Here is a 10,000-nt window from a genome sequence, read left to right as displayed (position 1 = left end):
TTCCGGTCTGGTGTGGCACCCCAGCTAACGCACAACGTTGCCACAACGTTTCGTGTTAGCAGGGACTGTCTGCGGCGCGCTGGTGTGTCCCGGACTTTAGAGTAGAGAGACAGTTCATTTGCAAGTATGAGCGGCAGAAACGGATATTGCCTTCCCTTTAAGTAGAGCGTCAGGGACAGCCTCCCTGGCTTACGGCCATACTAGCCTGAATACGCCCGATCTCGTCTGATCTCGGAAGCTAAGCAGGCTCGGGCCTGGTCAGTACTTGGATGGGAGACCACCTGGGAATACCAGGTGCTGTAAGCTTTTGCATCTTTTACACACCAGAGGGCGACAAATCACGAGTTTTAACTTTGGATACACGCAATTTCATCATTATTTCAGATTTGACTTCCCCAAATACACAGGCATACAATAGATCTTGTTCTCCAACGTAAACGGTCCCTAGTAACTAGGGTACATTCGTAAATAAATTGAGCATCATGGCTAGAAGTGACTAAATGTTGCCTAATCTTTCTCATCGAGAAATGACACAATTACAGCAACACAAAAAGGAACTCCACCGGACAAAGTTCAGTGCTCACAAGGAGCCTCATTCAACACACACGGTTCCATTCCCATTCATGCAAAGCACGAAAGTGTAAAACTTGGGAACATACTTGAGAGCAAAGATCACATTCAATCTCATTCAAGGCACGGATGTGAATGCAACGGGATGAAATTACTGAAATGATGCCTGCCCTCGAACTGTGATGATGGACTACCCGACTCGCCAATAATATTGGGTTCTGGTGTATTGAAATACAGGAGCTGCTGGATTTGTGTGTTTTCTTACCCCCTCACCATAGTTTGTCAAATGTTTAAACAACTGAACTTATATTCAAGGTTTATTTCTCTTCATATGTTTTACTGGTTTACATTTGTCTCAGCAACCTGTTGAATGATTCTTCTGCTTTCAAAACAAAATGACAACAGGATGAATGCACACACTTGAAAATACAATACATGCAATGTTATGCATCATAGTGATGCAACCTCCTTTCAGTTTCATACTGCATGTCAATTGAAATCCTTACTGAAATGCATACCTTCTCAAGATTGCGCTTGACTGGCGTGTCAGGCACTCAATTACAGCTGTTTTATCAAGACAATGTGTTCGTTTTGTAATATATAGTTCCGGTCTGGTGTGGCACCCCAGCTAACGCACAACGTTGCCACAACGTTTCGTGTTAGCAGGGACTGTCTGCAGCGTGCTGGTGTGTCCCGGACTTTAGACTAGAGAGACAGTTCAACTGCAAGTATGAGTGGCAGAAACGGATATTGCCTTCCCTTTAAGTAGAGGGTCAGGGACAGCCTCCCTGGCTTACGGCCATACTAGTCTGAATACGCCCGATCTCGTCCGATCTCGGAAGCTAAGCAGGCTCGGGCCTGGTCAGTACTTGGATGGGAGACCACCTGGGAATACCAGGTGCTGTAAGCTTTTGCATCTTTTACACACCAGAGGGCGACAAATCACGAGTTTTAACTTTGGATACACGCAATTTCATCATTATTTCAGATTTGACTTCCCCAAATACACAGGCATACAATAGATCTTGTTCTCCAACGTAAACGGTCCCTAGTAACTAGGGTACATTCGTAAATAAATTGAGCATCATGGCTAGAAGTGACTAAATGTTGCCTAATCTTTCTCATCGAGAAATGACACAATTACAGCAACACAAAAAGGAACTCCACCGGACAAAGTTCAGTGCTCACAAGGAGCCTCATTCAACACACACGGTTCCATTCCCATTCATGCAAAGCACGAAAGTGTAAAACTTGGGAACATACTTGAGAGCAAAGATCACATTCAATCTCATTCAAGGCACGGATGTGAATGCAACGGGATGAAATTACTGAAATGATGCCTGCCCTCGAACTGTGATGATGGACTACCCGACTCGCCAATAATATTGGGTTCTGGTGTATTGAAATACAGGAGCTGCTGGATTTGTGTGTTTTCTTACCCCCTCACCATAGTTTGTCAAATGTTTAAACAACTGAACTTATATTCAAGGTTTGTTTCTCTTCATATGTTTTACTGGTTTACATTTGTCTCAGCAACCTGTTGAATGATTCTTCTGCTTTCAAAACAAAATGACAACAGGATGAATGCACACACTTGAAAATACAATACATGCAATGTTATGCATCATAGTGATGCAACCTCCTTTCAGTTTCATACTGCATGTCAATTGAAATCCTTACTGAAATGCACACCTTCTCAAGATTGCGCTTGACTGGCGTGTCAGGCACTCAATTACAGCTGTATTATCAAGACAATGTGTTCGTTTTGTAAAATATAGTTCCGGTCTGGTGTGGCACCCCAGCTAACGCACAACGTTGCCACAACGTTTCGTGTTAGCAGGGACTGTCTGCGGCGCGCTGGTGTGTCCCGGACTTTAGAGTAGAGAGACAGTTCATTTGCAAGTATGAGCGGCAGAAACGGATATTGCCTTCCCTTTAAGTAGAGCGTCAGGGACAGCCTCCCTGGCTTACGGCCATACTAGCCTGAATACGCCCGATCTCGGAAGCTAAGCAGGCTCGGGCCTGGTCAGTACTTGGATGGGAGACCGCCTGGGAATACCAGGTGCTGTAAGCTTTTGCATCTTTTACACACCAGAGGGCGACAAATCACGATTTTTAACTTTGGATACACGCAATTTCATCATTATTTCAGATTTGACTTCCCCAAATACACAGGCATACAATAGATCTTGTTCTCCAACGTAAACGGTCCCTAGTAACTAGGGTACATTCGTAAATAAATTGAGCATCATGGCTAGAAGTGACTAAATGTTGCCTAATCTTTCTCATCGAGAAATGACACAATTACAGCAACACAAAAAGGAACTCCACCGGACAAAGTTCAGTGCTCACAAGGAGCCTCATTCAACACACACGGTTCCATTCCCATTCATGCAAAGCACGAAAGTGTAAAACTTGGGAACATACTTGAGAGCAAAGATCACATTCAATCTCATTCAAGGCACGGATGTGAATGCAACGGGATGAAATTACTGAAATGATGCCTGCCCTCGAACTGTGATGATGGACTACCCGACTCGCCAATAATATTGGGTTCTGGTGTATTGAAATACAGGAGCTGCTGGATTTGTGTGTTTTCTTACCCCCTCACCATAGTTTGTCAAATGTTTAAACAACTGAACTTATATTCAAGGTTTGTTTCTCTTCATATGTTTTACTGGTTTACATTTGTCTCAGCAACCTGTTGAATGATTCTTCTGCTTTCAAAACAAAATGACAACAGGATGAATGCACACACTTGAAAATACAATACATGCAATGTTATGCATCATAGTGATGCAACCTCCTTTCAGTTTCATACTGCATGTCAATTGAAATCCTTACTGAAATGCACACCTTCTCAAGATTGCGCTTGACTGCCGTGTCAGGCACTCAATTACAGCTGTATTATCAAGACAATGTGTTCGTTTTGTAAAATATAGTTCCGGTCTGGTGTGGCACCCCAGCTAACGCACAACGTTGCCACAACGTTTCGTGTTAGCAGGGACTGTCTGCAGCGTGCTGGTGTGTCCCGGACTTTAGAGTAGAGAGACAGTTCAACTGCAAGTATGAGTGGCAGAAACGGATATTGCCTTCCCTTTAAGTAGAGGGTCAGGGACAGCCTCCCTGGCTTACGGCCATACTAGTCTGAATACGCCCGATCTCGTCCGATCTCGGAAGCTAAGCAGGTTCGGGCCTGGTTAGTACTTGGATGGGAGACCGCCTGGGAATACCAGGTGCTGTAAGCTTTTGCATCTTTTACACACCAGAGGGCGACAAATCACGAGTTTTAACTTTGGATACACGCAATTTCATCATTATTTCAGATTTGACTTCCCCAAATTCACAGGCATACAATAGATCTTGTTCTCCAACGTAAACGGTCCCTAGTAACTAGGGTACATTCGTAAATAAATTGAGCATCATGGCTAGAAGTGACTAAATGTTGCCTAATCTTTCTCATCGAGAAATGACACAATTACAGCAACACAAAAAGGAACTCCACCGGGAAATGTTCAGTGTTCACAAGGAGCCTCATTCAACACACACGGTTCCATTCCCATTCATGCAAAGCACGAAAGTGTAAAACTTGGGAACATACTTGAGAGCAAAGATCACATTCAATCTCATTCAAGGCACGGATGTGAATGCAACGGGATGAAATTACTGAAATGATGCCTGCCCTCGAACTGTGATGATGGACTACCCGACTCGCCAATAATATTGGGTTCTGGTGTATTGAAATACAGGAGCTGCTGGATTTGTGTGTTTTCTTACCCCCTCACCATAGTTTGTCAAATGTTTAAACAACTGAACTTATATTCAAGGTTTGTTTCTCTTCATATGTTTTACTGGTTTACATTTGTCTCAGCAACCTGTTGAATGATTCTTCTGCTTTCAAAACAAAATGACAACAGGATGAATGCACACACTTGAAAATATAATACATGCAATGTTATGCATCATAGTGATGCAACCTCCTTTCAGTTTCATACTGCATGTCAATTGAAATCCTTACTGAAATGCACACCTTCTCAAGATTGCACTTGACTGGCGTGTCAGGCACTCAATTACAGCTGTTTTATCAAGACAATGTGTTCGTTTTGTAAAATATAGTTCCGGTCTGGTGTGGCACCCCAGCTAACGCACAACGTTGCCACAACGTTGCCACAACGTTTCGTGTTAGCAGGGACTGTCTGCGGCGCGCTGGTGTGTCCCGGACTTTAGAGTAGAGAGACAGTTCATTTGCAAGTATCAGCGGCAGAAACGGATATTGCCTTCCCTTTAAGTAGAGCGTCAGGGACAGCCTCCCTGGCTTACGGCCATACTAGCCTGAATACGCCCGATCTCGGAAGCTAAGCAGGCTCGGGCCTGGTCAGTACTTGGATGGGAGACCGCCTGGGATTACCAGGTGCTGTAAGCTTTTGCATCTTTTACACACCAGAGGGCGACAAATCACGAGTTTTAACTTTGGATACACGCAATTTCATCATTATTTCAGATTTGACTTCCCCAAATACACAGGCATACAATAGATCTTGTTCTCCAACGTAAACGGTCCCTAGTAACTAGGGTACATTCGTAAATAAATTGAGCATCATGGCTAGAAGTGACTAAATGTTGCCTAATCTTTCTCATCGAGAAATGACACAATTACAGCAACACAAAAAGGAACTCCACCGGACAAAGTTCAGTGCTCACAAGGAGCCTCATTCAACACACACGGTTCCATTCCCATTCATGCAAAGCACGAAAGTGTAAAACTTGGGAACATACTTGAGAGCAAAGATCACATTCAATCTCATTCAAGGCACGGATGTGAATGCAACGGGATGAAATTACTGAAATGATGCCTGCCCTCGAACTGTGATGATGGACTACCCGACTTGCCAATAATATTGGGTTCTGGTGTATTGAAATACAGGAGCTGCTGGATTTGTGTGTTTTCTTACCCCCTCACCATAGTTTGTCAAATGTTTAAACAACTGAACTTATATTCAAGGTTTGTTTCTCTTCATATGTTTTACTGGTTTAAATTTGTCTCAGCAACCTGTTGAATGATTCTTCTGCTTTCAAAACAAAATGACAACAGGATGAATGCACACACTTGAAAATACAATACATGCAATGTTATGCATCATAGTGATGCAACCTCCTTTCAGTTTCATACTGCATGTCAATTGAAATCCTTACTGAAATGCACACCTTCTCAAGATTGCGCTTGACTGGCGTGTCAGGCACTCAATTACAGCTGTATTATCAAGACAATGTGTTCGTTTTGTAAAATATAGTTCCGGTCTGGTGTGGCACCCCAGCTAACGCACAACGTTGCCACAACGTTTCGTGTTAGCAGGGACTGTCTGCGGCGCGCTGGTGTGTCCCGGACTTTAGAGTAGAGAGACAGTTCAACTGCAAGTATGAGCGGCAGAAACGGATATTGCCTTCCCTTTAAGTAGAGCGTCAGGGACAGCCTCCCTGGCTTACGGCCATACTAGCCTGAATACGCCCGATCTCGTCCGATCTCGGAAGCTAAGCAGGCTCGGGCCTGGTCAGTACTTGGATGGGAGACCGCCTGGGAATACCAGGTGCTGTAAGCTTTTGCATCTTTTACACACCAGAGGGCGACAAATCACGAGTTTTAACTTTGGATACACGCAATTTCATCATTATTTCAGATTTGACTTCCCCAAATACACAGGCATACAATAGATCTTGTTCTCCAACGTAAACGGTCCCTAGTAACTAGGGTACATTCGTAAATAAATTGAGCATCATGGCTAGAAGTGACTAAATGTTGCCTAATCTTTCTCATCGAGAAATGACACAATTACAGCAACACAAAAAGGAACTCCACCGGACAAAGTTCAGTGCTCACAAGGAGCCTCATTCAACACACACGGTTCCATTCCCATTCATGCAAAGCACGAAAGTGTAAAACTTGGGAACATACTTGAGAGCAAAGATCACATTCAATCTCATTCAAGGCACGGATGTGAATGCAACGGGATGAAATTACTGAAATGATGCCTGCCCTCGAACTGTGATGATGGACTACCCGACTCGCCAATAATATTGGGTTCTGGTGTATTGAAATACAGGAGCTGCTGGATTTGTGTGTTTTCTTACCCCCTCACCATAGTTTGTCAAATGTTTAAACAACTGAACTTATATTCAAGGTTTGATTCTCTTCATATGTTTTACTGGTTTACATTTGTCTCAGCAACCTGTTGAATGATTCTTCTGCTTTCAAAACAAAATGACAACAGGATGAATGCACACACTTGAAAATACAATACATGCAATGTTATGCATCATAGTGATGCAACCTCCTTTCAGTTTCATACTGCATGTCAATTGAAATCCTTACTGAAATGCACACCTTCTCAAGATTGCGCTTGACTGGCGTGTCAGGCACTCAATTACAGCTGTTTTATCAAGACAATGTGTTCGTTTTGTAATATATAGTTCCGGTCTGGTGTGGCACCCCAGCTAACGCACAACGTTGCCACAATGTTGCCACAACGTGGCGTGTTAGCAGGGACTGGCTGCGGCGCGCTGGTGTGTCCCGGGCTTTAGAGTAGAGAGACAGTTCAACTGCAAGTATGAGCGGCAGAAACGGATATTGCCTTCCCTTTAAGTAGAGCGTCAGGGACATCCTACCTGGCTTACGGCCATACTAGCCTGAATACGCCCGATCTCGTCCGATCTCGGAAGCTAAGCAGGCTCGGGCCTGGTCAGTACTTGGATGGGAGAGCGCCTGGGAGTACCAGGTGCTGTAAGCTTTTGCATCTTTTACACACCAGAGGGCGACAAATCACGATTTTTAACTTTGGATACGCGCAATTTCATCATTATTTCAGATTTGACTTCCCCAAATACACAGGCATACAATAGATCTTGTTCTCCAACGTAAACGGTCCCTAGTAACTAGGGTACATTCGTAAATAAATTGAGCATCATGGCTAGAAGTGACTAAATGTTGCCTAATCTTTCTCATCGAGAAATGACACAATTACAGCAACACAAAAAGGAACTCCACCGGACAAAGTTCAGTGCTCACAAGGAGCCTCATTCAACACACACGGTTCCATTCCCATTCATGCAAAGCACGAAAGTGTAAAACTTGGGAACATACTTGAGAGCAAAGATCACATTCAATCTCATTCAAGGCACGGATGTGAATGCAACGGGATGAAATTACTGAAATGATGCCTGCCCTCGAACTGTGATGATGGACTACCCGACTCGCCAATAATATTGGGTTCTGGTGTATTGAAATACAGGAGCTGCTGGATTTGTGTGTTTTCTTACCCCCTCACCATAGTTTGTCAAATGTTTAAACAACTGAACTTATATTCAAGGTTTGTTTCTCTTCATATGTTTTACTGGTTTACATTTGTCTCAGCAACCTGTTGAATGATTCTTCTGCTTTCAAAACAAAATGACAACAGGATGAATGCACACACTTGAAAATACAATACATGCAATGTTATGCATCATAGTGATGCAACCTCCTTTCAGTTTCATACTGCATGTCAATTGAAATCCTTACTGAAATGCACACCTTCTCAAGATTGAGCTTGACTGGCGTGTCAGGCACTCAATTACAGCTGTTTTATCAAGACAATGTGTTCGTTTTGTAAAAAATAGTTCCGGTCTGGTGTGGCACCCCAGCTAACGCACAACGTTGCCACAATGTGGCATGTAAGCAGGGACTGTCTGCGGCGCGCTGGTGTGTCCCGGGCTTTAGAGTAGAGAGACAGTTCAACTGTAAGTATGAACGGCAGAAACGGATATTGCCTTCCCTTTAAGTAGAGCGTCAGGGACAGCCTCCCTGGCTTACGGCCATACTAGCCTGAATACGCCCGATCTCGTCTGATCTCGGAAGCTAAGCAGGCTCGGGCCTGGTCAGTACTTGGATGGGAGACCGCCTGGGAATACCAGGTGCTGTAAGCTTTTGCATCTTTTACACACCAGAGGGCGACAAATCACGAGTTTTAACTTTGGATACACGCAATTTCATCATTATTTCAGATTTGACTTCCCCAAATACACAGGCATCCAATAGATCTTGTTCTCCAACGTAAACGGTCCGTAGTAACTAGGGTACATTCGTAAATAAATTGAGCATCATGGCTAGAAGTGACTAAATGTTGCCTAATCTTTCTCATCGAGAAATGACACAATTACAGCAACACAAAAAGGAACTCCACCGGACAAAGTTCAGTGCTCACAAGGAGCCTCATTCAACACACACGGTTCCATTCCCATTCATGCAAAGCACGAAAGTGTAAAACTTGGGAACATACTTGAGAGCAAAGATCACATTCAATCTCATTCAAGGCACGGATGTGAATGCAACGGGATGAAATTACTGAAATGATGCCTGCCCTCGAACCCGGATGATGGACTACCCGACTCGCCAATAATATTGGGTTCTGGTGTATTGAAATACAGGAGCTGCTGGATTTGTGTGTTTTCTTACCCCCTCACCATAGTTTGTCAAATGTTTAAACAACTGAACTTATATTCAAGGTTTGTTTCTCTTCATATGTTTTACTGGTTTACATTTGTCTCAGCAACCTGTTGAATGATTCTTCTGCTTTCAAAACAAAATGACAACAGGATGAATGCACACACTTGAAAATACAATACATGCAATGTTATGCATCATAGTGATGCAACCTCCTTTCAGTTTCATACTGCATGTCAATTGAAATCCTTACTGAAATGCACACCTTCTCAAGATTGCGCTTGACTGGCGTGTCAGGCACTCAATTACAGCTGTTTTATCAAGACAATGTGTTCGTTTTGTAAAATATAGTTCCGGTCTGGTGTGGCACCCCAGCTAACGCACAACGTTGCCACAACGTTTCGTGTTAGCAGGGACTGTCTGCGGCGCGCTGGTGTGTCCCGGACTTTAGAGTAGAGAGACAGTTCAACTGTAAGTATGAGCGGCAGAAACGGATATTGCCTTCCCTTTAAGTAGAGCGTCAGGGACAGCCTCTCTGGCTTACGGCCATACTAGCCTGAATACGCCCGATCTCGTCCGATCTCGGAAGCTAAGCAGGCTCGGGCCTGGTCAGTACTTGGATGGGAGACCGCCTGGGAATACCAGGTGCTGTAAGCTTTTGCATCTTTTACACACCAGAGGGCGACAAATCACGAGTTTTAACTTTGGATACACGCAATTTCATCATTATTTCAGATTTGACTTCCCCAAATACACAGGCATACAATAGATCTTGTTCTCCAACGTAAACGGTCCCTAGTAACTAGGGTACATTCGTAAATAAATTGAGCATCATGGCTAGAAGTGACTAAATGTTGCCTAATCTTTCTCATCGAGAAATGACACAATTACAGCAACACAAAAAGGAACTCCACCGGACAAAGTTCAGTGCTCACAAGGAGCCTCATTCAACACACA

The 10,000-nt window shown here is 43.7% G+C and overlaps 7 non-coding genes and 2 pseudogenes across 7 annotated transcripts; all 9 read left to right on the top strand.

The window, feature by feature from the left end:
* The first annotated feature begins 187 nt into the window (after window positions 1-187).
* LOC136737089 (5S ribosomal RNA) lies at window positions 188-306 on the top strand. Its single transcript, XR_010812062.1, has one exon. It is a non-coding gene; the product is annotated as a 5S ribosomal RNA (ribosomal RNA).
* Window positions 307-1,361: 1,055 nt separating this feature from the next.
* LOC136737119 (5S ribosomal RNA) lies at window positions 1,362-1,480 on the top strand. The gene has a single exon (XR_010812091.1). It is a non-coding gene; the product is annotated as a 5S ribosomal RNA (ribosomal RNA).
* Window positions 1,481-2,535: 1,055 nt separating this feature from the next.
* On the top strand, window positions 2,536-2,644 carry LOC136736861 (uncharacterized; annotated as a pseudogene).
* A 1,055-nt stretch (window positions 2,645-3,699) lies between these two features.
* On the top strand, window positions 3,700-3,818 carry LOC136737224 (5S ribosomal RNA). The gene has a single exon (XR_010812190.1). It is a non-coding gene; the product is annotated as a 5S ribosomal RNA (ribosomal RNA).
* A 1,066-nt stretch (window positions 3,819-4,884) lies between these two features.
* On the top strand, window positions 4,885-4,993 carry LOC136736924 (uncharacterized; annotated as a pseudogene).
* A 1,055-nt stretch (window positions 4,994-6,048) lies between these two features.
* On the top strand, window positions 6,049-6,167 carry LOC136737228 (5S ribosomal RNA). Its single transcript, XR_010812194.1, has one exon. It is a non-coding gene; the product is annotated as a 5S ribosomal RNA (ribosomal RNA).
* A 1,066-nt stretch (window positions 6,168-7,233) lies between these two features.
* LOC136736702 (5S ribosomal RNA) lies at window positions 7,234-7,352 on the top strand. The gene has a single exon (XR_010811759.1). It is a non-coding gene; the product is annotated as a 5S ribosomal RNA (ribosomal RNA).
* A 1,055-nt stretch (window positions 7,353-8,407) lies between these two features.
* On the top strand, window positions 8,408-8,526 carry LOC136737101 (5S ribosomal RNA). The gene has a single exon (XR_010812074.1). It is a non-coding gene; the product is annotated as a 5S ribosomal RNA (ribosomal RNA).
* Window positions 8,527-9,581: 1,055 nt separating this feature from the next.
* Window positions 9,582-9,700, top strand: LOC136737217 (5S ribosomal RNA). Its single transcript, XR_010812183.1, has one exon. It is a non-coding gene; the product is annotated as a 5S ribosomal RNA (ribosomal RNA).
* The last annotated feature ends 300 nt before the right edge of the window (window positions 9,701-10,000 follow it).

This window comes from Amia ocellicauda, unplaced genomic scaffold, assembly GCF_036373705.1.
Source record: "Amia ocellicauda isolate fAmiCal2 unplaced genomic scaffold, fAmiCal2.hap1 HAP1_SCAFFOLD_47, whole genome shotgun sequence".
Taxonomy (NCBI): domain Eukaryota; kingdom Metazoa; phylum Chordata; class Actinopteri; order Amiiformes; family Amiidae; genus Amia; species Amia ocellicauda.
The sequence above is the reverse complement of the archived record's forward strand: the minus strand, read 5'-3'. Positions and strand labels throughout refer to the sequence as shown.